The sequence below is a fragment of the Rhinoderma darwinii genome, chromosome 5, assembly GCF_050947455.1.
Source record: "Rhinoderma darwinii isolate aRhiDar2 chromosome 5, aRhiDar2.hap1, whole genome shotgun sequence".
Taxonomy (NCBI): domain Eukaryota; kingdom Metazoa; phylum Chordata; class Amphibia; order Anura; family Rhinodermatidae; genus Rhinoderma; species Rhinoderma darwinii.
The window spans coordinates 130,055,586-130,079,174 of record NC_134691.1 but is presented as its reverse complement, the minus strand read 5'-3'; the positions used below and the strand labels follow the sequence as shown (position 1 = coordinate 130,079,174).

General features: G+C 40.7%; 1 protein-coding gene across 9 annotated transcripts in view; it reads left to right on the top strand.

Annotated features, from left to right (window-relative positions):
• The window catches only part of ZNF516 (zinc finger protein 516), a 147,631-nt gene that overhangs the window by 6,609 nt on the left and 117,433 nt on the right, over positions 1–23,589 (top strand). The window contains exon 2 of one of the 9 annotated variants that reach the window (XM_075826510.1): positions 1,800–1,857. The exons of the other annotated variants lie outside the window; for them this stretch is intronic. The gene's annotated coding sequence lies outside the window, so the exon portion shown is untranslated. The remainder of the gene's footprint in view (positions 1–1,799; positions 1,858–23,589) is intronic. 9 annotated transcript variants of the gene reach the window in all.

The window sequence follows — 23,589 nt, the reverse complement described above, 5'->3', positions numbered from 1 at the left end:
AGAACTAATCATGTGCTCCCCTGTGAGGTGTCCTAGTACAGGCTCTGCTCTATTTAGTGGCCACTTACTAGCCGATTGCTAGGGCTAATATTTACTGATTGCTGGGGCTGATATTTACTAAACACTTTCTATTCACGTAACTTCGTCTGCCTGTCACGCTCGTGTAATTAGAAGTTGCTGAATGTTACTGTCTGGAGTGTCCTGAGACTCTTGGGTCAGGGCGACCTTTTGTAAAATCACTTGTTACAGGGTGAGATGTTCTCCATCAAGGCTACATCTCCAACTGTTCAGAAGGGGGCAGATCATTGTACGTCATGACTTAATGTTCCTTTTGTTGCAAGACGACCTTTTATTACCAAGAATGCCAATTATCTGAAGCCAGCCGCCCAAAGTATGTATATTCTAGCCCTAGATTTACATGTCCGCAGCAAGATCTTTCCTTTCATTCTTTTTCCAAGCAGTGCAGCTTCCAATAGTGTATACTATTCCAGGAATGACTTGGGGAATTAGAGGTTAATTTAAAGGCTGCAATATAGTTATTAATAAGTGATGCTGCTGGCAGGAGAAGGGATTTCTCAGTCTTGTAAAAACGAATGTCTGAGCCCCACCGTGCAATAGCCTTGTTCTCAGCAGAGCTCTTGTGTGTTTGTATATAGCACAATTGCCATTTTCTGGAATGGAGCAGAAACAATAGCAGGACGTTCACACGCTGCAGCCACAGTCCGTCTGTTTGTTTGAAGTTCCACAGGTGCTGCTTTGGGTGTAATTTAACTGCGAGCCTGTCACGTTTTGGCAGGAAAGTGCAAATTGAGTAATCTGGTGAGTTTGCTCATTTTACTTTGAAAGCTCAGATTGTTTAAATAGCATTATGGGCTGGAGCCATTATAACAACACCACCTCTGAGGGGCTACCAGGAATCTCTCCTGGGGGGCAAAATATGGCCACTTAGACCACTGAAGAAACGTTTTACATTCTAGTGGCCTGGCACTGGAACTTTCATATAAATCCAAGCCATATTAGTTGGCAGTAGCAATGGCTACTTGGCTCCTGGGATTTGTCCAGTCTTCTTATCTCCCATGTCAATTTATCTTTAAATAAAAGTATGTCTGCATGTAAGTGGGAGACTGGGACTCTCATTATGTTTGTCTGACAATGCAGATATGTCATCTCAGATTTTTCTCTCTTGGATTGGGATATGTTCTCACATTTACTTTTGTATTTTCTTGTAAAAAAAACAATAAACGGATGTTTATGTTAAAAGCTTTATGATCCTAAATTTACTCCTAAACCAATGCTTTTGATATGGCACATGCTTGTAGTGCTTGGTCAGGATTGACCGTGCATTCTGCTACTGGCCAAAGATCAATGAACCTAGTTCTAATGTGATATTAGTGTAGTTTGGCCTTATGGCATCTCTTGGCTTTAGGGCTCATTCAGACGAGCGTGTACCGTTCCTCGTCCGTGTAAATAACTCGCCGCACACGGACCCATTCATTTCAATTGGGCTATTCAGACATTGGTGAGTTTTCACGCAGCGAGTGTCTGTTGCGTGAAACTCACTGCACGTCCTATATATAGGTGCATGTGTCTGAACATGGCTGTACAAATGTATATGACACGATTTTAAGTTCCATTTTTAGACTGAATTTATAAATATGCACTAATACCACAATAAATTCTGCAGACCATAGGTTCTAAAACGATATATTTTGGCATATCATTGCTAGAAACAACTGTGTACAGAAATCACAGTTGTATGTATTTTGTGTGTGTGTCTATCTCTTATTTTTAAATTGTAGGTAGCAAAAGTATGTTAGCCGTTGAACACCAAGAGCCCATGGAGTCACCGATCTTCAGGTGAAGCAGTGTTTTTTGCATTCACTGTACTATGTGTGAGACTAAATAAAGGATATGTAGGGACATAGCGCTACCTTTCAGGATCCATTTACTGTTCTATGAAAAGTTTTGGACTAGTAACATCCGACATTGATAGACTCCTAAACTTGTACCTCTGCAGCTGGCGAGCGCTATATCCTGCCTCAGTGCCTAATTAGGGGTTGTTTTTTCTGCTAGTTCTATTACATTGGAGCTGTAAGTAGAAAGTGTCAGCTGTGTTTGGCATGGTGACTTTAATGTGTAACCTAGCCATATTGTTGTGTTATCCCAGTCATCCCTGTGCTCCAGGTGTGGATGTCGTCTTTTGTGGGATGAGACTGTTCATGTGAGCATTAATAAACTCTCCATGAAAGTGTACAATGTTGTCATTGGGAAAATGTAATGCGATGTGACCAAAGTTTTTATTTTTCATTGCACAAAGAAACTGTGTGTGTGTGAAGTTTGCATTGCCTGGCCACAAGTTCTACAAGCGACGCTGTTATGGAAATATAAATAGAAAAAGTGGACAAATGTATTGGTGGGATAATACTAATGGCTATACAGTCTATCATATCCACATATTGATGACCGTTTTTGTGCATTTTTATTTAACTTTATAGCATAACCATACCCTTTGATCTATTAGTTTGTGAGCAAGTCCTCTCTACTTCATGTGATCTTTTAATCCTAAATATCATAGTGGCTTTTTGCAGGCACAAGATCATTGTTTTAACAAAGTCGAAAACAATATTTGATTATGCGAGTGGAACGTCAGAATAAATTAACATTAAAGAACCGAATAACATGCGATTGCTGACTAATCACATTGCATGTGAGCTGGTCACTTGATCTCATGGCTGAAGCGCAGGTCTACAAGAATAGCCTATCACAGTGGCTAAATTATCCTCGGAACTGATTGTTTTGCAATTGAGACCTGATCTGTCCATCTGGTAAATGTAAAGCCATCATCGATGTGGCTGAGCCTTTAAAATAATTTATTAGGGTTTACCATTTTATTATAATGAGAATGGGACAGTGATTGTGCTGTCTTGCTGGTAAGTTATATTTTTCAGATGTCTAAATATTAACAGCTGCGTCTTAAAAGACTATGGGGGGGGGGGGGGGGGGACTATGGACTAAGGAATGTAACCACATTTCTACGCCAGTATTCTGGCATGGAAATGTTGCAAAAGTTAAGATTTTTCAAATTTTTTTTGGGCCGTTTCCCTCGATCTAGCCATGTTCCAAAGTCTGTAGAGCATAGCGAAAGGGGCGTGGCCACCCATGGCCTGACTCATTTACTATAATTTTAGCGGGAATCCGTCGTAAATTATAGCTTAAATCTTCGCCAGCTCCTGACCGGCGTTAATTTTATTCAGTTGCGCATGGACAGCCAAAGATGCAACAAGTTTATTAAGAGGTGTGTGCTTGCTTTTTTTTAATTTTTTATTAAAGAGGCTCTGTCGCCACATTATAAGTGCCCTATCTTGTACATGATGTGATCGGCGCTGTAATGCAGATTACAGCAGTGGTTTTTAACCCCTTAGTGACCAGCCCATTTTAGGCCTTAATGACCAAGCTATTTTATTCGTTTTTCTATAGTCGCATTCAAAGAGCTATAACGTTTTTATTTTTTCGTCTACATAGCTGTATGAGGACTTGTTTTTTGCGGGATTAGTTGTGCTTTTTAATGGCACCATTTTTGGGTACATATAATTTTTATATTAACTTTTATTAACCTTTTTGGGGGGGATTATAAAAAAAACCTGAAATTCTGCCATTGTTCTATGCGTTTTTTAAATTGACGCCGTTCACTATGCGACGTAAATAACATGTTACCTTTATTCTATGGGTCGGTACGATTACGGCGATACCACATATGTGTAGGTTTTTTTATGTTTTACGACTTTTGCACAATAAAAACACTTTTGAACTAAAATTATTTGTTTTTGCATCGTCGCTTTCCAAGAGCCGTAATTTTTTTATTTTTCCATCAATGTAGTGATTTTTTGGGCTTGTTTTCTGCGGGACAAGACGTAATTTTGAATGGTACTGTTTTGGGGTACATGGGACTTATTGATTTTTATTATGACTCTTTTGGGGGGCAATGGAAAAAAATTGCAATTTCGCCATAGTTTTTTGCGTTTTTTTTTACGGTGTTCGCTTTGCGGTTTAAATTACATATTAACTTTATTAATGGAGTCATTACGGTCGCGGCGATACCACATATGTGTACTTTTTTTTTTTTTTTACACTTTTACTAAATAAAACCACTTTTTATGGAAAAAAATGTTTTTTTTTTTTTTTTTTTTACTGTACTTTTTATTAATAATCTTTATTTCACTTTGATGACTTATTTTATTAGTCCCACTAGGGGACTTTACTGTGCGATGTTCCGATCGCTGCTATAATGCTCTGGTATACTTCGTATACCAGAGCATTATTGCCTGTCAGTGTAAATCTGACAGGCAATCTGTTAGGACGTGCCTCCGGCGCGTCCTAACAGGCATATGTCCAGGGCAGACCTGGGGGCTTTTATCAGTCCCCCGGCTGCCATGACACCCCATCGGAGACCCGCGATTGCATTGGGTGACAGAGGGAGCGCACTCCCTCTGTAAACAAAGTTAAATGCCGCGGTCGCTATTGACGGCGGCATTTAACGGGTTAAACGGCCGCGATCGAAGTAAACTTCGATCGCGGGCGTTGGAGCAGGAGCTCAGCTGTCATCAGACAGCAGAGCCCCGGCTCCTGCCTGCACGGGAGACCCGTGCAGGACTTAGACTAGGCTGACGTGAAAAGGCGTCAGTCTAGCCTAAAGCCCATTAGTGAATCACGTAAAAAGGCGTATTAGTGGTCACTAAGGGGTTAAAAAAATAAATAAAAATAAACTATCATTTTTGACAGAGTTATGACCTATATTAGCTTTATGCTAATGAGTTTCTTAATGGACAACTGGGTGTGTTTTACCAACCAGCGTCATACACTTCTCTCCATTCATTTACACAGCAGATAGCGTTCTTATTACATCACTATGTGCAGCCACATAAACACACAGTAACGTTACTGCAGTGTCCTGACAGTGAATATACATTACCTCCAGCTAGGACGTGATGTCTATTCACAATCCTGACACTTCTGTAGCGTTTCTGTGAGATTTACAGCAAGGCAAACGTAATCTCGCGAGATTACGATGTAACCTGTCATTTGAAACGAGATTACATTTGCCTTGCTGTATATATATTTCCATTTTGGGTTTTGCTGCACTACATGCACTTTACAAAGCCATTTTAACTTGAGGATACTCTGGGTGTATTCAAACGTCGCGGTTGAGGTGTGGTTAGAATTAAAAAATAAAAATGAAAATGCATCTGAAAACCGCATGTGTTTTTCCAACGATTTGATGCGTTTTTCTATGCAGTTTTCAATGCTATAACCTGTGCCTCCTTCAGTGCATAGAATGTTTTGAAATTGTAACATGTTGAATGTAAAACTCTAGGCTGTCATTGTTAGAACCTTGAAGGGAGTCTGTCAGTAGATTTTACGCTACCAAACTGCTGATGCTGCTAGGTAGATATCAGGTAACGGATTAGGTACATACCTGTATTCCTGCTGTTACTGCTTGCATTAGTGAAACAAATAAGTTTTATTCTGCCATGCCTGCCGAGCCAAGAATAGTCTAGCATCTAGCGCTCCAACCCCTACCCTCTCCTAAACTCTACGGACAGGGACTCCCTTTAATATTTAGTTAAAATGTACATGTATACATCCTTGCCACTACCCATCTTTTGGTTTAATGCTCAGGCAGCAAATGACGTAAGACCTGAATATCAACACTGATAAATATTACAGCAAATGATTGTCTTATGTTGTCCTGTCATTGAAAAATTCCACCTACAGACCAAACTTAAACTTTGCCCGTAACCCAAGCTATTTTTCAATCTTTTACTTACACGAGTTTTTATCAAAGATTATTTAGTGTTTACAACATAAGGATCAGAGAATTAACATATTTTTAGAATTAAAGGGGCTCTGTCCCCACATAAGTGCCCTATCTTCTACATAATCTGATCCGCACTGTAATGTAGATAACCGTGGTTTTTATTTTGAGAAACTATCAGTTTTGAGCAAGTTATGAGCAATTTTAGATTTATTCTAATTAGTTTCTTAATAGACAAGTGGGTGTTGTAAAGAGAAGTGTGAGACGCTGACCAATCAGCATCATACACTTCTCTCCATTCATGTCCATTTGTACTCCACACAGCGTGATCTCACGAGATCACGCTGTACTGTCACATACACCCACATTAACTTTACTGAAGTGTCTTGAGAGTGAATAGACATTACCTCCAGCCAGGTCGCGATGTCTATTCACACTCTCGACACTTCGGTAAAGTTTTTGTGGGACTTACTCGCACAGCGTGCTGTCATTCACAGCGTGATCTCGTGAGATCAAGCTGTGCTGTAGTTATGTCCCACACAAACTTTACTGAGGTGTCGGGAGTGTGAATAGACATTGCATCCTGGCTGGAGGCAATGTTTATTCACTCTCAAGACACTTCAGTAAAGTTAATGTGAGTGTATGTGACAACACAGCATGATCTCGCGAGATCACGCTGTGCTGAGTACAAATGGACATGAATGGAGAGGAGTGCATGACGCTGATTGGTCAGCGTCATACACTTCTCTTTACAACGCCCACTTGGTAAAAATGTCCAGTTGTCGATTAAGAAACTAATTAGCATAAATCTATAATTGTTCATAACTTGCTCAAAAATTATCGTTTTTCCAAATAAAAACCACTGTTATCTACATTATAGCACAGATCAGACTATGTAGGAGACAGGGCACTTATAATGTGGTGACAGAGCCTCTTCAAGTGTTCACATCTTATCTCAAAATAATGAGTGCATTTTATCATCTGGAAACGACTGCAATGTTGATTGCAATGCAGTCTTGATTATGTTCTATTACCAACATTACATAAAGGAAACACATTGCAAAAATAATGCAATACTGACTATGTTTATAACAAAATCGAAGAACCGAACCCTTGTCGCTATTTTTCAATATTTATGTGAGTTTAGGCTAGGTTCACACTACCGTTAAGCTCAATTTAGCTCTCTTCCGTCAGAAAAAGGGATGCACGAGAGTCCAAATGGAAACCATAGCTTCCGTTAGAATTACCATTGAAATCATTTTGTTTTAGCTGCTTTACGTTTGCCTCCGTTTGCTAGGTTTCCGTTTTTTGACCGAAGCAATAGTGCAGTTTACAGCACTTTTGCGTCCGTGAAAAAACAAAACGGAAAGCATCTGACACAAAAGAATTACCATTTAAATCCATGGTAATTGTAACTGAAGCTATGGTTTCCATTTAGACTCTCATTCATCTCTTCCTCTGATGGAAGAGAGCTAAACGGAACTTAATGGTAGTGTGAAAGGAGCCTAAGGGCCTGTTCACATCACCGTTCGCTTTCCGTTCCGGGGTTCTGTCGGAGGTTTCAGTCGGGTGAACCCCGCAACGGAAAGTGAAAGTGAAACCACAGCCTCCGTTTCAGTCACCATTGATATCAGTGGTGACGGAAACATTGCTAATTGTTTCCTTTCGTCACCATTCCGGCAGGCTTCCGGTTTTCCGACGGAATTAATACCGGAGTCGAATGCGCTATTGATTCCGTCGGAAAACCAGAAACCTGACGGAATGGTGACGAACGGAAACCATTAGCGATGTTTCCGTCACCATTGATATCAATGGTGACTGAAACAGAAGCTGTGGTTTCACTTTCACTTTCCGTTGCGGGGTTCACCCGACGGAAAAGCGAACGGTGATGTGAACAGGCCCTAACTCAAAGAATCTTTAACCAACACTCTTCACTTGTTACTGTGCTTTTATCAGGTATATGACTGTAGTCCAAGCATTGCCTCCAGCACCACATGTTCATTTGGATTCTCCCAAGATTATTGGCAGACTTTAAACAGTGCTTGTAGTTTGTCAATGTCTTTCCTTGCGATTTTTTTTCAAGAGATCCTCTACATAACATGCAGCTTTATGAATATTGCTATGTTTCCAATCTAAAGGAATATTCAGACGAGCGTTTTTTTAATGTCTGGATGCTGTCCTGGTGTATAACTTACAGTACATGGACTGAACACTGACCCATTAAAGTCAATGGACTCATTCACATGCCCAATTTTCTGCATGTATGTGCAGAGAAAATCGCAGCATCTACTAGTTTTGGTCCGATTCTAGCGTTTGTCTTGCCCATTCAAGTCAATGGGTCAGTGAAAAAAAATCAGACTGCACACTGACTATCAGGGTGCAGTCTGTTTTTCACTGGTGGCTTGCTAGGAGATGCTGAAAACAAAAGCAGTCTGTTTTTATTCACGGACATAAAAAAACTGATGATCACCGATCTGACACAATACTGATTGAACTCTCATGAAAGGTCATTGTTTTTTACCTGAAGCAGCTCTGACAAGTTTTACAACACATCTGAGGATCTATTAACTTTTCTGTCACTATCCAGAATATTTGGTAACTTATTGATGTTACATTTAATTTTACTGTAGTAGTAGTAATAGTAATATTTACTTAGCAGCCCTGTGTAATAAGAAGTTGCTGATGAGCCAGAAAAGGGGACCCTACTTTTCAGATATTGAATGGTAAAGGAGGTAGGTAAGGTAAATAATTTTTTGTTCTAAGTGAGTGAATAGATAGTGATCCTACAGTAGCTACACCCATAAAAAAACAACAACCACCTTTTATGTGGTTGGGTGATGGTAAAACTATAAGTTGATAGTTGCCTCAACTGTTTGTAGATATCCTTCTACTGTGCACATGCTTGTAAGCTTGCAATCCCTCCTTTATTCTCAGGCTTTTTGTGGAAGAGTTGACATTCCACAAATGAATTATTTTGAAGCAGATGTGGGCTATACCGTATTTTCCTGTATTCACATGCATTTTCAGGCTACCTCTTTACTTTTGTCACAATTTCATTTAAAGCCAAGCAACAACTGATCCTCTGAGAAAAAACAGGATGGTATACTTTAAGGGGGAGTTCACACAGAGTTTTGTGATGCGGAAACCGCACCAAAAAACGTCCGAAAATCCCTCCCATTGATTTCAATGGGAGGCAGAGGCGTTTTTTTCCCACGAGCGGGAAAGAGAAGGGACATGCCCTATCTTCGGCGTTTACGCCTCTGACCTCCCATTGACATCAAGATCGACTTACCTGCAAACGCTGATGCTGCTGCAGAATCAACTGTAGCCTCTGGTGCCGATGTGGCCGTCACGATGCAGGACCTGTGAGTGACGTCACAGATCTGCACTGTCAGAAGCTGGGCGTTCTGAAGAGAAGAGGATGTTACTTCTCTTCAGAGCGCCCAGCTAGTAAAAGTATTAAAAACGCCCCGATGTACGCACATAATACATGCCCAGTTGGACTTTTACTTTTAAACACACCCACTTGGATTTTTGCAAGCCTCATTTGCATAACTACAAAAATGGTCATAACTTGGCCAAAAATGCTCGTTTTTTAAAAATAACAACGTTACTGTAATCTACATTGCAGCGCCTATCTGCTGCACTAGCAGATAGGGGTTGCAAAATCTGGTGACAGAGCCTCTTTAAGGCCAAAACAAGGCTGCGTCCTTAAGGGGTTAAATGAATAGACTTCTATATCCTGTATGTTTTAGGAGGTTGGTGGCAGTGAGCTATTTTTCTACTTCGTATACATGCAACATTTGTCCTATGCATCAGGCCCACATTGTACGTCTAGATCTTTTGATTTCCTGAACTAGGCCAATGTTATTTAATGCTCCTGATTTTACCTTTTTTTTTTAGTTGTGGGTTTGGCTTCCAAGTGACATTAGAAGCTCAATGCATTGGAGATAATTTAGCCGTTTTCCTGCTGCTGTTTTAGTTACCCTTTTGTCCTTGAATATAGGCCTATGCCTACAACAATTATTGCATTTCCTGCTATCAGTTACTTCAGCATTCCTGGAATTAAAGTCACAGCAACAGTTACAGCAGAGTGTTTTTAACAATTTTAGATGTGACCACTTTTATGTAAGGAAATCTCGTCAGGTTTCCTTAGGTTTGTTTTGCATTTGATTAAACAATGAAACACCCATGTTTTGGATCATTGTTTTTTTTCAAAATATAAATTACACGAACTCTGGCTGTTTCCGTAACTACCATTTTTCAACTCTTCTTAGGCATTCTCCTATTTTCAACAGCTTCAAAAAGTGTGTGTGTGTGTATATATATATATAATATATATATATTTTTTTTTTTTTTAACTTGAAGGTTATTTTACTTGTTAAAAGAACACCTGTTCAACAAACGTTAATAACAAAAGTAAAGAAAGAAAAGCTTGAGGGTCCCCCCACCCACCCCCGGAGTACCAGTATTTTTACAGTGCCTATTCTGAAATGGTAAATGTGCCCATTAGTTGATTACATTATATGCTATTGCTTATCCTAGTGTCCAGCTGGAGCCTTTTAGCTGTGTTTATACAATGATAATATATGTAGTATTGCTGCAGCTCAGAAAATCCGTGTAAGCAAGTGTCAGATATACTGCTGTAGGGTTACAAGAGCAGAGTAAATAAAGTAGGGCCTTGTAACAAAGAGGTGTTTCTCAGTGCCCTAATTTAACAAAAGCCCTGCTGATGGACGACACAAGCTGACAACTCTGCAAGAGCAGTGCATTTATCCAGCAGATTATAAAAGTGATATTTTAAAGGGAATGTGTCGCTAGTATTTTTTTATTTTTTTTTTTTTTTTTTTAGTTAAACCGTTAGTAAATACATGATTCGACATTGTTCTAATTTTTTTAATTTTTTCAACAGGTCAGGAAATATTATAAATTAGATTCTAACTTATATAACATTTCCCTGTGCTGGTCACTAGAGGGAGCAATTCCCAAAATTGCAGCATTGGCATGTGGTAAAGCAACCACATTGCTTTATGCTGCAAAATTTGAGAAGACACACTCGCTCTAGCGGCCTCAAACAATCCCCCCTCCTTTATCCTGGCTAGTGCCAGGAGAAAGGAGGGGATTGCATGTTCAAACTTCCTACACTGTTTGCCGCCATTTTTTGAGCGAATACACAGTGTAGTAGACTTACATACAGTGGTAATCACACACTAAAACACGTACATACACAGAAATAACTTACTTGCTCCTGCCGCTGCCGCCGCTCCCTCCGGTCCGTCTGCTCCCACCGCTCGCTTCTGAACACATGTCCGGAAGCCGCGACCGGAAGTAGTCTCTTACTGTCCGGCCGCGGCTTCCGGTCCACAAGAAAATGGCGCCGGATGTCGCTCGGCCGAAGACCTTCCATTTGGACTGTGTGGGAGCTGCGCATGCGCCGTTCCCACACAGACGGCGTACACCATAGTGAATGAAACGGCTCCCGTTCGCATTCTCTATGGGGATGCATGTGCCGTATTCCATCTCTGTATGTGTCGTTAATCGACACATACAGAAATGAAAAAAAAATGGCAGCCCCCATAGTGAAGAAAAAGTTAGAAAAAAAAAAAAGTAAAACACAAACACACAAATCAAAAAAATGTATTTTAATAAAACACTAAAAGCAAATTGATATAAAAAAATTTTTTTCGCGACACCCGTCCTTTTTGGACGTTTTACATGGGCCAATTATTGGGGTGAACGAGCGTTCGTTCTTAATCATTGGAGGGTGTTAAGATGGTAGCGCTCAGCTGACGAACATGAGAATACTAACTTGTCGGCTGATTGTATCTTTTAGGCCAGGTTCACAGGTAGCGTAAATACTGCAGAATTTCCGCAATGGAGTCCGCAGCAAAGTGGATGAGATTTTAAAAAAAGCGTTCAGAAATTTACCTGCGGTGCGCTTTTTTTTAAATCTGCAGCTTGTCAATTTATGCTGCGAATAGCTGGTTTTCTGTTAGAGATTCTGTCACCAGATTATAAGTGTCCTATCTCCTACATCGATCGGTGCTGTAATGTAGATAACAGTGGTTTTTATTTAGAAAAACGATCATTTTTGAGCAAGTTATGAGCAATTTTAGATTTATGCTAATGAGTTTCTTAATGACCAACTGGGCGTGTTTTTACTTTTGACCAAGAGGACGTTGTACAGAGGAGTGTATGACGCTGACCAATTGGCATCATACACTTCTCATTGGTTTTTGCGCGCGCAATACGGACAGGTCCGTGTGAATAGGGCCTAAATGACATGTTAACTTTATTTGGCGGCTCAATACCAAATTTATATTGCTTTTTTTTTTTTTGTGTGTTTTACATCTTTTGAACAACAGTTTGAGGAAATTTCGTTTTTGTCTCATTGCATTCCATGAGGCATAACTTTATTTCTACGTCGACTAAGATTTATGGGGGCTTGTTTATTTTGCAGGACAAGCTATAACTTACATTGGAACCTCATTGGGGTACATAACACTATTGATTAACTTTCATTTAATTTTGTAGTGGGGGAAGGTTAAAGGGGTTTTCTACCTACTGATGACCTATCCACCGGGAAAGGTCATCAGTACATGATCTATGGGGGTCCAACACCCGGGCCCCGCACAGATTATCTGGTCTGGTGCCCCCTGGTTGCACAGGATGTACGTGCCTTAAGCAGTTCGCACCGGCCACGGAATAGCGGCCGAGCTGCAGTACTGCAGCTCTGCTCCTATTTAAGTGAATAGGAGCGGACCTGCAGTTCTGCAGCATGACCGCTATGCTATGTACGAAGCCAACTTCTTCAAGCTCCGTACATAGCATTATGTGCCATAACATCCAGTGACGGAGCGGCTTATCGGTGCGGGGTCCAGGTGTCTGACCCGCACCGATGATATACTGATGACCTATCCGATGGATAGGTCATCAGTTGTCAGAAGGTGGACAATCCCTTCAACGAAAAGCTTAAATTTTGGCCTTGTTTCTTTTTTCTAAAGCTTTCCACCTTGTTGGATAAAAAATAATGTAATTTTATAGGACAGGTCGTTACGGTTGTGGTGATATCAATTGTGTTTTTTTTTGTGGTGAACTGCTCTTTAAAGGGGTTTTCCCATGAGAGACATTTATGACATATCCACAAGATATCCAAAAAATACAATATTTGAAGCTGCACAAATCCCGTTATCATGAGCGGTGTCACGCTGTAAAATCAGACAAACCCAGTCTGACGTAATCTTCAGAAAAAGCGTGGTGAACAGCAGCACACGTCTCCCAAGTTTCAATCAATAAGTTCTTTTATTGGTTAAACATCCAGTAAAAATGGCAACGTTTCGACCCGTGACAAGTGGATGGTCTTTCTCAAGCCTTGAGAAAGACCCTCCACTTGTCACGGGTCGAAACGTTGCCATTTTTACTGGATGTTTGACCAATAAAAGAACTTATTGATTGAAACTTGGGAGACGTGTGCTGCTGTTCACCACGCTTTTTCTGAATATCCACAAGATATGTCATAAATGTTGGATGCGGGTCCCACCTCTGGGACCCACACCCATCTCCAGAACGGGGCCCCCTAAGCCCCATTCAGCTGCTCTGTATTTCGGCTGAATGAGGTGAATTCAGACCATGAAAATATTATATGGTCGTGAGTTGCATAGAACTGTATGTTATTACTACTATTGGAGTTACGGAAACCGTGTAGCTCTGCGAGCTCTGCTGTTTTCATAACTCCCAACCATATAACCAGGAAGTGGCCGGGAGTCAGCGAGATCAGACAAAGCTAGAACCGGGTTTAGGGGGCCACGTGTGACCCGCATCTATGTGACATTTGACATATCTCATGGGAAAACCCTTTTAACTTTTTTTCTTTTTTAAACAAATTTTTTTGGTCCTTTTGAGCTTTGAACATGCAATCCTTTGGTTACCTTCATGTATTATGCCTGTCAGAGTTAGCCCTAGTTCACACAGAGTATTTTGCAGGCAGAAAAAAATCTGCCTCAAAACTCAGGGGCAGGACAGATGCCGCTTTTTTTCCCCCCGCGACCGACTAAAAACACGCAGCGTATCCGCCCTGTGTGCCGCAAAGAATTCCGGACAAAAAAATCGCAACAAATTTTTCTGCATTTTCTATGTATTTGATGCGTGAAACACGGACGGCACTATGTAACTATGGTAGTTACAGCAGATCACAGTGTAATCTGGTTGTAACCTGTCATCTACAGCGTAATCTCGCGAGATTACGCTGTGCTCTGCTGTAACTACCATAGACACATTAACGAAGTGCAGGGATTGTGAATAGACATCCCGTGGAATGTCTATTCACTGTCTAAACACTTCAGTATTATTAATGTGTTAGTATAAGACAGCACATAGCAATCTAAAAGGATCCCTATGCGCTGCCTAAATGACTGGAGAGGAGTGCATGACGCTGATTGGTCAGCGTCATATACTCCTCTGTACATCGCCCACTTGGTCTGAAGTAAAAGCAAGCACACTTGGGCATTAAGACATACATTAGCATAAATCTAAAATCGCTAATTAAGTGGTGAAAATAGATAATGTTTTTAAAATAAAAAGCATTACTGTCACCTACATTATAGCGCCCATCTCCTTATGTATGAGATAGGGCACTTATATTGTGGTGACAGAGCCTCTTTAAAGAGGTTCTGTCACCAGATTATAAGTGCCCTATCTCCTACATAATCTGATCGGCGCTGGAATGTAGATAACAGTGGTTTTTATTTTGAAAAACTATCATTTTTAGATTTATGCGAATTAGTTTCTTAATAGACAACTGGGCATGTCTTTACTTTATACCAACTGGGTGTTGTGAAGAGAAGTGTATGACGCTGACCATCAGTGACCAATCGGCGTCATACACTTCTCATTGTTCCAGCCCATTGTTACAGCGTGATTGTGCAGAGAAATAAGTTGGGCTAGAACAATGAGAAGTGTATGACAGTGATTGGTCAGCGTCATACACTCCTCTTTACAACGCCCAGTTGGTAAAAAGTAAAAACACGCCCAGTTGTCTATCAAGAAACGAATTAGCATAAATCTAAAATTGTTTATAACTTGGTAAAAAATTATCGTTTTTCCAAATAAAATCCACTGTTAAATACATTACAGCGCCAATCAGATTATGTAGGAGATAGGGCACTTATAATCTGGTGACAGAGCCTCTTTAAAGATTTTGCAACCCCTATCTGCTATTGCAGCAGATAGGCGCTGCAATGTAGATTACAGTAACGTTTTTATTTTTAAAAAACGAGCATTTTTGGCCAAGTTATGGCCATTTTTGTATTTATGCAAATGAAGCTTGCAAAAGTACAACTGGGCGTGTTGAAAAGTAAAAGTCCAACTGGGCGTGTATTATGTGCGTACATCGGGGCGTGTTTACTTCTTTTACTAGCTGGGCGTTCTGATGAGAAGTATCATCCACTTCAAAACACCCACCTTCTGGCAGTGCAGATCTGTGACGTCACTCACAGGTCCTGCATCGTGTCGGCCACATCGGCACCAGAGGCTACAGTTGATTCTGCAGCAGCATCAGCGTTTGCAGGTAAGTAGCTACATAGATTTACCTGCAAACGCCGATGCTGCTGCAGAATCATCTGTAGCCTCTGGTGCCGGCTCGTCTGACACGATGCAGGACCTGGGGAAGTGACGTCACAGCGTGATCTCTGGAGAACACGCTGTGTGTCTGTCACTGCCAGAAGCTGGGCGTTCTGAAGAGAAGTGGATGATACTTCTCGTCAGAACGCCCAGCTAGTAAAAGTAGTAAACACACCCCGATGTAACACACATAATACACGTCCAGTTGTACTTTTACTTTAAACACGCCCAGTTGTACTTTTACTTTTCAACACGCCCAGTTGTACTTTTGAAGCCTCATTTGCATAAATACGAAAATGGTCATAACTTGGCCAAAAATGCTCGTTTTTTAAAAATAAAAACGTTACTGTAATCTACATTGCAGCGCCTATCTGCTGCAATAGCAGATAGGGGTTGCAAAATCTGGTGACAGAGCCTCTTTAAGCAATTTTTTTTTTGTGACGATATCAGAGCCAAAACTTTTTATTTTTCATCAAAAAGCTGTGTAAGGGCTTGTTTTTTTGCGGGACAGATTGTTGTTTTATTGGTACTATTTTAGGGTACATGTGACTTTTTGATCACTTTTCATTCTATGTTTTGTGAGGGGGGGGTGACCGAAAAATAGCGATTCCGGCATTGTTTTTTTATTTCTTTTGCGGTGTTCACCGTGGGGGAAAACAAATATTATAGTTTTACAGTTTGGGTTGTTACGGACGCGATGATACCAATTATGTGTACTTTTTTTTAGCAGTTTAATTTTATTCCTATAATAAATGTCTTATTATAGGAAAAAAGGCAGTGTGTTTTTTTTTTTGTTTTTTTTTTTACATTTGTATTCAACATTTTTATAAACTTTTTGTTTTGTCCCACTAGGGGCTTGAAGGCCTGCACTTCTAATCTTTACTTTAATACATTGTACTACCCACGTAGTGCAATTCATTTGAGCTGTCAATTATTCACTGTCAGCAAGCCTAATAGGCCCCGCGTCTGGGCGGGGCCTAATGGGCTTCCATACGTGGCAGATCGGGAGGCCATTGTTAGGCCTCTGGTTGCCGTAGCAACTATCGGCAACCCTGCGATTACATTGCAGCTATGCTGATCGGCTTCAAACCACTAAGATGCCACAACCGCTTTTGGATGGATTACATCACTGGGCTCCGATCTGCTGGTAAACCCCATAGATCCACCGCTCGCTTTTGAGCGCTGCATTCAAGGGGTTAATCGGCCGGATCGGAGGATAGCTCCGGTTCTGGCTATGCAGGAGGGTGTCGGCTGTAATATACAGCCGACACCTGCTGGCGATGGTGCGGGTTCAGCTTCTGAGCCCGCACCAGCAACACAAGTACAGTTACGTTGTGTTGCTTTAAGACCTCGGCGACATAATAGTACGTGACAAGTTGACAAGGGGTTAAATTATAATACATCAGACTTATGTATACGCAATCCAAATGATGCTTTGTTTTTGTTTTTTTAGTAACCCTAGTGTACTCGAACAAGTGATTGTTTGGTCGCTGGTACAATGCACTGCACAATACCTTTGTATTGCAGTGTATCATAATTTTTTACTGGATCGTATTAGGCCCTGCCTCTGGCAGCTATTGACTGCGGCATTAAAGTGGTTAAAGAGGTGGGATTAGTTTTATCTCCAATTTGGACTGTAAGGCTATGTTTTCACTGAGTTTTTTTGACGCGGAAACCGCGCCAAAAAACTTGTCAAAAACGGCCCGAAAATGGCTCCCGTTGATTTCAATGGGAGGCGGGGGCGGTTTTCTCCCGCGAGGTGCGAGGCAGAGAAAGCGGATTTCGCTGCGTTTTATGCCCGCGGCTCTCAATGGCCGCGGGCGAAAAACGCAGCGAAAATCGGCGTGCAGGTAGAGGAAAATCTGCCTCAAACTTCCAAACGGAATTTTGAGGCAGAAATTACACCTGCAAAAAACGTCTGAAAATACGGAGCTGTTTTCAAGGCAAAACCGTTCCTGATTTTCAGACGTTTTTGAAGCCACTCGCGATTTTCGCTGCGTTTTTTACGGCCGTTTTTTGGAGCATTTTCAATAGTCTATGAAAAACAGCTCCAAAAACGCCCCAAGAAGTGTCCTGCACTTCTTTTTCGCAGCCGTTTTTTTACGCGGCCGTTTTTCAAACAAGCGTAAAATAAACGGCCCATCGGAACAGAACGCTGTATTTCCCGTTGCAATCAATGGCCCAAAATAGGCTGTGTGAACATACCCTTACAGTGAAGTGTTGTTTATAACATACAGCCGATGCCTGCAGAGTATGCAACTGGCTCAGCCCGCAACCCTGCTCCATACTCCACCCCCCTTCACTGCCATGACGTACAGTAACGTTATAGGTCCTTAAGAGGTTAAACCAGGCACCTCATACAGCACCTGGAAAGTTGGCAACATATCCATAAACCACCATTAACCTGGCGTTCAACAAAATAGTGTCCTCCGGCAGTGCTCAATAGAGGTATAAAGATGGCAGACCTGGGGGCTTTCATTGGGCCCCCAGGATACAATGAATACCATCAGCACCCCGCGATTGCATCATGGGGGTGGGCAATGGAACATCAGAAGGGGGCGTCTTGTTTCTAATGTCTTATATGCTGCGGTTGCTTTTGACGGCATCTAATGGGTTAAACGAGCGTTACACTGACGTGTTATCTGTAGCACACATCCGATACGCTCGTTCTATCGAGTGGGCTCAACCCGTGAGCACGCTTCATACTCCCCCCACCCTACCTCCGCCTTCTATATAGAGCGGGTGTTGGGCAGGAGTAAAGTCTCTCTATTTTCCTTGTTTTAAAATATGGATTTCCTGTTTTATGTGTTTTTTTGTTTGTTTTTTTCACTTCCCATGTAGTATGTATTGACCAACATAACCACACAGGTTATGCTTATGGGCTGCTTATGCAGTAAAATGGCAAAACTTAAAGATATAAAATTTGTTTTAAATTTCAAAGTAAATGCTAAGCATGCATTCACTCCTCCCTGTCCTACGAAACTTTGTTCTAATGTGATTTTTTTATTTTGTTATAAAGCAAGTAATACATTGATAGTAATTTAGTATGTGTATTTCAAGTTCTTCTATGTAATTAGCTGTTTTTTCTAATAAAAGCTCCCCTTTATAAAACACATTACATCAGTAGCGTGCCACTCCCATGGATTACACCATTGACATCATGGTAAAGAGGAGTTGGAGAACATTCTGTCACTTTGTAAATGTTCTTTCCTATATCTTGTGCATGTAGCTGATTCTGCAGTCATTTTCATGTGTATGTAGCTGAATCAAATTAGGTCCTGGTTTTGACAGATGAATTGTGGACTAGAGAATAATCACATCCAAGTTATAGATACAGTAATGTGTAGTACAATAAAAAGTCAGAATACCTGTATGTAGCTGCGTATTACGCTTTGTTTGTTTTGGGCTCCATATATTATGTATACATTTATGAAGTCTATTCGGAGAGAACATCTCATAATTTGGGTAATTTCCCATTTAGGGTATGTTCACAAGGGCTATTTTCAGCCATTTTTAAGGCCTTAAACATCCCAAAAAATTGGAAGCAGAACGCCTACAAACATCCTCCCATTGATTTCAATGGGAAATACGGCGTTCTGTTCCAACGGGATGCTATTTTATGCCTCTTTTTCACATAACGGCACGTAAAAAGATATCCCGTAAAAAGAAGTGCATGTCACTTCTTGAGCCGTTTTTGGAGCCGTTTTTTTCATTGACTCGAAAAACCGCTCCAAAAACGCCACAAAAAAACGCTTGTTGATTAAAAAACGGCTGAAAATCAGGAGCTGGTTTCCCTTGAAAACAGCTCCGTATTTACAGCCGTTTTTTGTTAAGCATGTGAACATAACCTTCTAGTGACGAAAACTTATACTTTAACCCCTTCCCTCTTTAGCCACTTTTGACCTTCCTGACAGAGCCTCATTTTTCAAATCTGACATGTGTCACTTTATGTGGTAATAACTCCGGAATGCTTTCACCTATCCAAGCGATTCTGAGATTGTTTTCTCGTGACACATTGGACTTTATGTTACTGGCAAAATTTGCTCGATATGTTCAGTATTTAATTGTGAAAAACACCAAAAATTAGCGAAAAATTTCAAAAATTAGCATTTTTCTCAATTTAAATGTATCTGCTTGTAAGACAGGCAGTTGTACCACACAAAATTGTTGCTAATTAACATCACCCATATGTCTACTTTAGATTGGCATCGTTTTTTGAACATCCTTTTATTTTTCTATGACCTCACAAGGCTTAGAACTTTAGCAGCAATTTCTCACATTTTCAAGAAAATTTCAAAAGGCCATTTTTACAGGGGCCAGTTCAGTTGTGAAGTGGTTTTGAGGGCCTTATATATTAGAAACCCCAAAAAAGTCACCCCATTTTAAAAACTTCACCCCTCAAAGTATTCAAAACAGCATTTAGAAAATGTCTTAACCCTTTAAACATTTCACAGGAATTAAAGCAAAGTAGAGGTGAAATTTACAAATTTCATATTTTTCTGCAGAAATACATTTTTAATACAATTTTTTTTATAACACAGAAGGTTTTACCAGAGAAATGCAACTCAATATTTGTTGCCCAGTTTCTGCAGTTTTAGGAAATATCCCACATGTGGCCGTAGCGTGCTACTGGACTGAAGCACCGGCCTCAGAAGCAAAGGAGCACCTAGTGGATTTTGGGGCCTTATTTTTGTTAGAATATATTTTAGGCACCATGTCAGGTTTGAAGGGCTCTTGCGGTGCCAAAACAGTCAAAATCCCCCAAAAGTGACCCCATCTGGGAAACTAGACACCTCAAGGAAATTATCTAGGGGTACAGTGAGCATTTTGACCGCACAGGTTTTTTACAGAAATTATTGGAAGTAGGCGGTGAAAATTAAAATCAACATTTCTTCAAAGAAAATGTAGGTTTAGCGATTTTTTTTTCTCATTTCCACAAGGACTAAAGGAGAAAAAGCACCGCAAAATTTGTAAAGCAATTTCTCCCGAGTAAAACAATACCTCACATGTGGTAATAAACGGTTGTTTGGAGACACGGCGTGGCTGAGAAGTGAAAGAGCACTATTTGGCTTTTGGAGTTCACATTTAGCAGGAATGGTTTGCGGAGGCCATGTCACATTTACAAAGCCCCTGAGGGGACAAAACAGTGGAAACCCCCCACAAGTGACCCCATTTTGGAAACTATACCCCTTGAGGAAATTATCTAGGGGTATAGTGAGCATTTTGACCCCACAGGTTTTTTGCAGAAATTTTTGCAAGTAGGCTGTGAAAATGAAAATCTACATTTTTTCAAATAAAATGTAGGTTTAGCTAATTTTTTTTCATTTCCACAAGGACTAAAGGAGAAAAATCACCACAAAATTTGTACAGAAATTTCTCCCGAGTAAAACAGTACCCCACATGTGGTAATAAACGGCTGTTTGGACACACGGCGTGGCTGAGAAGGGAAAGAGCACTATTTGGCTTTTGGAGTTCACATTTAGCAGGAATGGTTTGCGGAGGCCATGTCACATTTACAAAGCCCCTGAGGGGATAAAACAGTGGAAACCCCCCACAAGTGACCCCATTTTGGAAACAACACCCATTGAGGAAATTATCTAGGGGTATAGTGAGCGATTTGACACCACAGTTTTTTTGCAGAAATTATTGGAAGTAGGCCCTGAAAATAATAATCTACATTTTTTCAAAGAAAATGTAGGTTTAGCTAATTTTTTCTCATTTCCAGAAGGACTAAAGGAGAAAAAGCACCACAAAATTTGTAAAGCAATTTCTCCCGAGTAAAACAATACCCCACATGTGGTAATAAACGGCTGTTTGGACACACGGCAGGGCTTAGAAGGGAAAGAGCACTATTTGACTTTTTGAGATCACATTTAGCAGGAATGATTTGCGGAGGCCAGGTCACATTTGCAAAGCCCCTGAGGGGACAAAACAATGAAAACGCCCAAAAAGGGACTCCATTTAGGAAACACCACCTCTTGAGGAATGCATCTAGGGGTGTAGTGAGCATTTTGACCCTACAGATGTTTCATAGAATTTATTAGAATTGGGCAGTGAAAATAAAAACAGTCCTTTTTCTTCAATAAGACGTAGCTTTAGCGCAAATTTTTTCATTTTCTCAACAAATAAAGGAAAAAAAGAACCCAACATTTGTAAAGCTATTTCTCCCGAGTACGGCAATACCCCATATGTGGTCATAAACTGCTGTTTGGGCAAACCGCAGGGCTCAGATGGGAAGGACCGCCATTTGGAGTGCAGATGTTGCTGGATTGGTTTCTGGACACCTGTGGGCCCAAAACAGTGGAAACCCCCCAGAAGTGACCCCATTTTGGAAACTACACCCCTCAATGCATTTACCAAGGGGTGTAGTAAGCATTTTAACCCTGCAGGTGTTTTGTAGAAATTAGTGTGCGCTCAATGTTGCAGAGTGAAAATGGGATTTTTTTCCATAGATATGCCAATATGTGGTGCCCGGCTTGTGCCACCATAACAAGACAGCTCTCTAATTATTATGCGGTGTTTCCCGGTTTTAGAAACACCCTACATGTGGCCCTAATCTTTTGTCTGGACATATGACAGGGCTCAGAAGTGAAGAGTACCATGCGGAGTGGAGGCCTAATTTGGCGATTTACAAAGTATTGGTTCACAACTGCAGAGGCTCAGATGTGAAATAATAAAAAGAAACCCCTTATAAGTGACCCCCACTATGGAACTGCACCCCTCAATGCATTTATTAAGGGGTGTAGTGAGCATTTTCACCCCACAGGTCTTTTCCATAAATGAATGCACTGCGGATGGTGCAAATTAAAAAAAATTATTTTTCCCTAGATATGCCATTCAGTGGCAAATATGTCATGCCCAGCTTATGACGCTGGAGACACACACCCCAAAAATTGTTAAAAGGGTTCTCCCGGGTATGACGATGCCATATATGTTGAAGGAAACTGCTGTTTGGGCACGCTGTAGGGTTCAGGGCCGAGGGAGCACCATTTGGCTTTTGGAGAGCGGATTTTGCTTGGTACTATATTTGTTTGAGTATTGCTGGTGTTTTATAATGTGGGGGTACATGTAAGCGGGGCGGAGTATATAAGGGGCATAGTCAGGTGGTATAAAAAAATAAAAATAATCCATAGATGTGTGTTACGCTGTGAAGCAATCCTTTCTGCACAGGCCGGTGTCGCACTGATAAATGGTGTCATTTCTTATCCCCCTTTTGGTCCACACTCCGCGCCTTTGTAGTTTGGGGAATTTTGCTGGGAAAGTATTAGCCTGGTATAATACGGGCACCGTCGCTTCCAGCGGATATGTTTGGGCCCTCCCCTTCCTGGTTCCCTAATTTTAGGTCCTTGATAAATCGCCTCTTGAAACAGAAGAAATGTTCCCCTCGGGCACAACTGCATATTTTTTTATTTCCTGACTTATTGGAGCCATAACTAATTTTATTTTTCATAGACGTATCGATATGAAGGCTGGTTTGTTGCGGGACGAGCTGTAGTTGTTATTGGTACCATTTTGGGGTACATGCAACTTTTTGATCACCATTTATCCTATTTTTTGGGATGCCAGGTAAACAAAAAAACGCAATTCTGGCACAGCTTTTTTTGTTTTTTTTTATACAGCGTTCACCACGCATTATAAACTACATGTTAACTTTATTCTGCGGGTCAGTACGATTCCGGCGATACCTAATTTATAGCACTTTTTTATGTTTTACAACTTTTTGCACAATAAAATTACTTTTGTAAAAAGAATGTATTTTTTCTGTCGCCAAGTTGTGAGAACCATAACGTTTTAATTTTTTTGTCGACGGAGTTGTATGAGGGCTTGTTTTTTGCGGGACGAGCTATAGTTTTTATAGGTACCATTTTTGGATACGTGCGACTTTTTGATCACTTTTTATTGTAATATTTGTAGGGCAAAGTGACCAAAAAACAAACTCTGGTAACGTTTTTTACGTTTTGTTTTTTTACGCTGTTCACCGCGTGCAATAAATAATATAATATTTTGATACCTCCGGTCGTTACGGTCGTGGCGATACCAAATACATATGGTTTATTATTATTTTTCAATAATAAAGGACTTGATGAGAGTAAAAGGGGGATTGTGTGTTATTTGATTACTTGAAACTTTTATTGTTTTCAAACTTTTATTTTTTGCAC